Source organism: Epinephelus lanceolatus, chromosome 6 (genome assembly GCF_041903045.1).
Source record: "Epinephelus lanceolatus isolate andai-2023 chromosome 6, ASM4190304v1, whole genome shotgun sequence".
In the NCBI taxonomy this organism is placed as follows: Eukaryota; Metazoa; Chordata; class Actinopteri; order Perciformes; family Serranidae; genus Epinephelus; species Epinephelus lanceolatus.
The window spans coordinates 28,777,559-28,784,549 of NC_135739.1; positions in this window are offsets into that span (position 1 = coordinate 28,777,559).

Sequence of the window (6,991 nt, forward strand, 5' to 3'; positions counted from 1 at the left end):
CCCCAATACCCCCCTCGGGGAAACAAGTGTTAATAGGAATGCCTGAATATCCAGTATTGTCTTAATGGCTTCCATCCTGCTTCTCTTTTTTCCAGTGTCTTTGTAGGCTGTTGTCATTTTATCAGTGACATTTCTGTTAATCAGGCCCTCTAGAAATTTTAAGAGCACTATTTTTTTCCCCTGATGGTGGTCATGTTTTTATGTTCTTGCTTTCTGAGATTGGGTTTAGTGTTTCAAAGAGGAAGCATCAGGCGACTGTGTGGTAGTTACTCAAATCAATTAGCTCTAGTTACAGTTGCTTGAGCTGTGTCGTGTGTTTTGTGAGATGTTGAATAGGGTCGGGGTTCCCTCTTCAAGCGGTTTCGAAGAATTTGAACTAAAGGTGGAGCGTTTGATACCAAGTAGCCAGGCACTTGAAGAGCAACGACAAAGGGCAGAAAAATAAGCTAAAGAAAACCTTCCTTGTGTTTTCTTTGTCTGGATATTTGAAATGTATATCTCAGGGGCCTGCATCATGAAGCAACATCAGTGCGTTCGACTGATAACTTTAATCCACGCTGACCGATGTCACAAAGCTGGCTGACTTTAAATCACAAAAGCAGTGCTGCATTAGTTTCACTTTAGAGAATTCCGTCAATACCAGTAAACGATCAGTAATAACGAGCAAAAAAGCGACATGTTGACACACCTGTTGACTCACTTGGCTGACATTTAAGTCGTGTTTGTAGCACAACCCACTCTTTTTATTTTTGTGCCTTCATTAGTGAAGACAGGAGGGTGACAGGAAATGAGGGGAGAGAAGAGAGGGGGCACGACATGGAGCAAAGGTCCCCGTCAGACTCAAACCTGCAATGTTGCGGTTCATCATCAGTGTCTGAAGCCCACAGTGCTTCTAGCATGTAGCATGAAGCAAGTTGATATCAGTACTGAATGACATTTACAGTTGCATTTGATTCAACTGAAATTATTTAATTGGTACAGTGTAGACTATTTTGCATTAATGACCCGTTACTGCCACCCAGAAGAACATGCTGAGACAATGATCATAAATACTAGAACCTTCAGTGTTGACAGGCTATTACTTGTGACATGGAACCAATCAGATCATGCTGTGGGCGGGACATTGAGTGAGGCAGCAGAGTGGAGACTCCCGATAGAGGCAGGTGGCACAGGAGAGCCAAAGTAGCCATGTTTCAGTAATTAATTGTATGGGCTGTTGGTAGAATAAGAGAACGATTCCAATAATTGTAAAAATGCTGAATTAAGTGGCTGGTAATGGGCCAGGCTGATAAGCGGTTGATTCTTAGTGGTTACATGTAGAGTTGAGCAATATATTGATACTATATCAATTTCATGATATGAGCTGAGATGCGGTCTTAGATTTTGGATAATACCATGTTGTCTTTTCCTGGTTTTAAAAGCTGCATTACAGTGAAGTGACTTCATTTTCTGAACTTACAGACTGTTCTAGCTGTTCTGTATCTTCATTACTGATGATTATTTATCAGATATCTCACTGTGTCAATATTTTTTGAAAGCAACAACGGTCAATCCCTCAATCGTCGCAATATCGACATCTGGGTATTTCATTAAAAATATTGTTCTATCTGATTTTTATCCATATCGCCCAGCCCTAGTTACAGGCAGGTTATTATAGTTTGTGCACTGATTTAGAGCAATTAAATTGTTGAGCAGAACCATGTTTCCTGTGTCCAGATGTATATGACGTTTATCAAAGGGACACATGGCAGCCAATTAAAGGTTTGTTTTCTGTGGCTGCGGAATACTGAGCAATAATTAAGATTTCTTTTCCATTTAAGCCCTTTTTATTTACACATTTACTCTCCAAATTTTTGCAGCAGAAACGCTGTTATTTTGTAAATTTGTTTGTTCATCAGGAACCAAAGCACAAAATGTCAGGAATCATTTTCTCCTCACGCCAGAACATGTTGATAATGGCGTCAGTGTACGATTTAATGAATCCTGTGTAATAACGCCGGCTATTACCTGTATTCTGTTGCCTTTGATTCTGACTATTTTTGTTTAATTTTTATGTTATATATGTAAATATTGTTACATTCACTTTGTTGCCTACTTTTCTTGATCTTTTTTTTTTTTTTTTTTTTTTAAATCTTTTTAACTTCCTGAGTATTGCTTCTTGCTGCCGCACTGACAAAATTTCCCCAGAGAGATCCACAGTTTTATCATATACATTAATAATGTGAAAGGCATCTAACTCCTACCCTTCGTGGTAAATTGTGGGTTAACCAGCCAGCCAACAGAGCCAGGCACCAGCTTTGTGAGACCGGTTTCAAGGATCACCACTGTTCAGTTTTGTGAAGCCAGAAAACCCCAGAGAAAGCCAGAATGAGGTGAACTTGCTTCATGATTCAGGCCCCTGGTGTGTTAGTTCCTGTGGCCCCTCTAGGCTTTACACACACAGACACACACACACACACACACACACACACACACACACACACACACACACACACACACACCAACACCAACACACCAGCCCACTGTGGTATAAACCTTCAATGAGCTCCCTCCCCGCCTCCTCCTGTTTTTTTTCCTGCCGACAGTGTTTTTATTCTGATGCTTCGATAGCTTTAATACCTTTCTCTCTTTTTCTGTTGCCTGCCTGGCTCAGTGACATGTACAGTACACACTCCCTCTGCCCTTACTGTAAACGCTGTCTGAGCACGGAAAATGTGTCTCAAGAAAAAAAAAAACAAGAAGAAAAACCTGGATTCCTGCCGCCTTATGTGCCCTGCAGTAACCCCCCCCCCCCCCTCCTGCCCTCACTTCTCCCCCTGTCCCGCCCTCATTTTCTCTAGGTGTGCCTCTGTCCACAGAACTTCAGGCCGTGATTACTGAGAATGAACTTTGCAACTTTGTGTGAGTGACGTTTGTGCATCTGCGAGTGTGTCTGTCAGCGATAGGAGAGATTTTAAAAACCGACCTTCCTGTCCTCTTCTCTGTGCATCGATGTGGGAACTTTTAAGTCCTAGTTCATGAACTCTGACCTTTGACCAGGCACTCATTCAGTCCCTTGTTGTGGTGGTTGAGAAGGGGAGGTTACGTGGGGACTTGAGAGAGAAGCCCCACTGTCTACCCACAGTCAATGTTTTATTTATGGACCTCTGCACTTTTGGCTGTGATGACTTCAGTACTTAAGTAGTTACCTGAACTGTATTTTTAAGGATTTTATACAATATTTACATGCAATACAATATGAATTGATTTTGTTTTCTTTGCCAACCATTTTTTTTGTTTGTTTCTTATTTAATTGTCTTTATTTTGGCATGATTTTGTCACTATTATTCACAAACAAACATGCCTGTTGGATCTATTTTAGGCGTCAAACGTTATGGAGGATGTTCCCTGTATGTTTTTGTGTGTCATGAATCTGATGACAGCCGAAACACCATGAAGCAGGTGTAGGAAAATGTTTGCTGGATGAGCTAAACTCGATCACCCTCTGCTTCCAGTAGAAACAACTGGACCAGAACGAGGACGAGTGGAGTCCAACACTTTGGTTCAGGGAACTGAACTGTTTATTTTCTGTGTCATGTCCAGTTATGATTTGAGTGTTTCTTTTCTACTCATTCATAGAAGTCTTTACCCAAACGAAAACAGTCAGCTAATTTTATTATGTCATAACTTGAGCCTGAAGAAACACATCATAGGAAACGATAGAGTTGTGAAGTGTGTTGGAGCAGACAGTGTTACGCGACTTACAGCTGGAGCACTTTTACTGCTTGCATCAATACAAGACTCTCCTCGTCCAAATGATTTTAAAAAACATCAGAAAATATCTCGACTCCCAAGGAGCATCATGGCAAGAAACACCCAGTCTTTAATTATTGGGTCAGTTTTGGATGAATTCTTCCAATATAGTGTCGCACTTTGATAACGACAAACTGTTTCGAATTTAATGCCTCATTCGCACCCCTTCTGAGCTAAGGTTCATGGGTATTGTAGTATTCAGAGCCACCTGCCAAGCCAAAAAAGATAACTAAAACCTGATTTCTCATAAACTAAGTTGAAGTAATTGAAACTATTGGTCCTAAGATGAACCCATATAACCATTACATCATCTGAAAAGAGTCCTGAGTTTCTGTGTTGAGGAACATTGAAGATATCATTGAAAGAAAACAGTGAAAATGGGAATTAAGAAGGGAGAGAAACACTTCCAGTCCTTCTCACTTTGCAACTCTGTGCAGGTCTGTGGGAGTGGAGCATTTCAGCTGAGACTATATTATATATAATACATGTATAATACAGCAAAGGTAGAATATCTACTGTGTGGATCTTTAGAGGACGAGGAAAAAGCAAAAATATAGAGCAAATGGTTGCAAATATGTGGAGGGGGTGGGGAGGGAGGGAGGGGGCATGTGCAGACGGGATGTTTCCTGTGTCAGTGGTCGTCATAATGTGTCTGTGACAAGGGGACAGGGTTGCTTGTATTTATAAAGGTTTGAATTTTTTTTTTTTTTTTTTTTTTTTTTAATTGGGGTTAAAAGGGGGGGAGGGTGGAGTCCGAAATGTGTTCCATATATGTGGTCCAAGCAGAACAAATGAACTGGATGTGCAGAACAATTTGGTATTTTTTGAAAATAAAAAAACTTGGCATTACAATGCCACCATGTGGCCATATGATGCAAGTTGTTAACAAGGACAAAACATGTTATTTTAATGTTATTTTTTATTTTGAAATCATATTATTAATAAAGTCATTAAGTACTGTTGTCCCTGCGTGTGTCCGATCATCATTGACCGCCGTGTGACCCGGTCATGGCTGCCTGTGCAGGGTTCATGCAAAGTTCATGTGATGGTCAATGCAGTCTGCGGGGTTAAAAGGGCACACAGTGGGCTGGGCAATAATGATCATGATGCATTGACCATCTATCGAGGAAATGTCACTATAGGGAGGGACATTTATTAGCAGAAGCTGATCAATAAATTTTACTCTGTGACGCAGCTTTGCTCTGAGAAAAAACTAGTGTGAGCTTTTGCAATAACGTTTATTATCTGTCCCTTAGAATATGTCTGGGTGTAATAGGTCACCTTGTGTTACAAATTATTAATTACTGCTGTATAGCAATACCAAAATTTCATCTGAATTTAGTTGTTATAAAGAACATTGGGCATTTGAATTACGGGATTAGCTGCTTCTTCTTTTTTTTCTTTTTTTTTTCAGAAAATTTACTATCTTGCAAAATATAAATATTGAAATTAAAGCTGAAATGATTATTTGGTGAAGCGATTAGTCAATAATCAGAGCTGTTTGATAACCAAGTAAGTGTTAAAGTCAATTATAAAGGAAAAAAGGCAAAAAAATTCACTGGTTCCAGCTTCTCAGATGTGAATATTTGCGGGGTTTTGTAGGTTTGGACTTTTCAGATTAAAAAATAAAATAGAAAAAAAGAAGCACAGACAGATTGTGATTATGAAAACAATCCTAATTTTAAATGTAATATTACTTACACAGAGAGAGAGGATTTTATCATTATAACCCACTGCTAGTTTCATTGCAGCATCTGAACAACCTTGTTTTTTTTTATTATTTTAGTGAAATCTTGAGTGATTATCCTGAAACTTGAACATATAACACATACAAAATAACTTTTTACTGTACTGGAAATTACTCACAGTAGCCCTACATTACCCAGAAATGCATTTGGACGTCTGTAGCAGACAGTACTTTTTTTGTGTGTTACTGTTGGCTGAACTGTCTGAACACACCTCCCTCTAAGTCTTTAACAGCTGACATCTGACTCACAGCAGGAGAAGCACAGGTGTTACTAATAACATTACCGATGGCTCCAGTCCATCAAGATAAACAGTCAGAAAAATTGCTATGGAAAATGCCTGCAGGCCTTTCAGCTTGTTGGTGAAAAACTCAAAAGACCCACAGCGGCCGTCATGGGAGATAAGTTACTACTATTACTCTGAGAAATAAAAACTACATATGTTTTCAGGCTGTAAGTCTGTGATAGTGTTATATTGGACTGATAACCCTGTTTTTACATTGTAAAGTAATCAAATATATTCTTAAACAGTCCTGTAATAATTCAAAACTTATATACCTTGAGAATGGAGGCACCTCACACACAGTTAAAGTCAGATACTGTCCATTACATTGTGCAGGTGCAATGATGATAGCAACTATTACTCATGTACAGCTCTAAAGTACATTTTAAGGTACTTAACTTTACTTAAATGCTTCCATCTCCTGCCCCTTCAGTTCTTCTATTCCAGTAAATTTAAGATAAAAACTGTACTTAAGTACACGTATTTGAGAATTCTAACTAGAACCAGTTACTTGCAGATTCTGATTAATACTATAAAATATAATTACATTAAATTACTTATTATAGGTTAATATGCGACTTTATTGCTCCCCAGAGAGAAATCTGCAAGCTCCCCAGCAGTATATTAATCAATCAATTTAAATCAGCTCCATCTTCACCAGCTGCAACATAAAAGTGATGAACACACTGATGCATCAATAATTATAACAATATTGTCATGTAAATACTGAAATTGACTCATTCTGCATGATGAGTACTTTTACTTTAGGTATTTTAAGTATTTTCTAGATCTAATACTTACTATTTTTACTGGAGTAAAATTTTGTGTGATCATTATCATGGCCAAAAGAATTACAGATAACTATCTCAATATCTATATACAATAATAATAATAATAATAATGATAATAATAATAATAATAATAATGCTTTCAGTCAAATTCATTTTTAACTTTCTTTACAGAGTGTTTTGTCTCTTTTGGTTAAACAGTCATACTCAAAATACGAGTGTGGGGAAGTGAAGAGGGAGACAATGCAAGAAAGGAAAGCAATGGAAATCATGTAAAAGGTGCTGGATAATCTACACAATATTATCATGTGTATTCGTAGCAAGATAAATATTTTTTAAATATCACGGTCATTGTAAATACCGCTGTATGACAACACCCATGT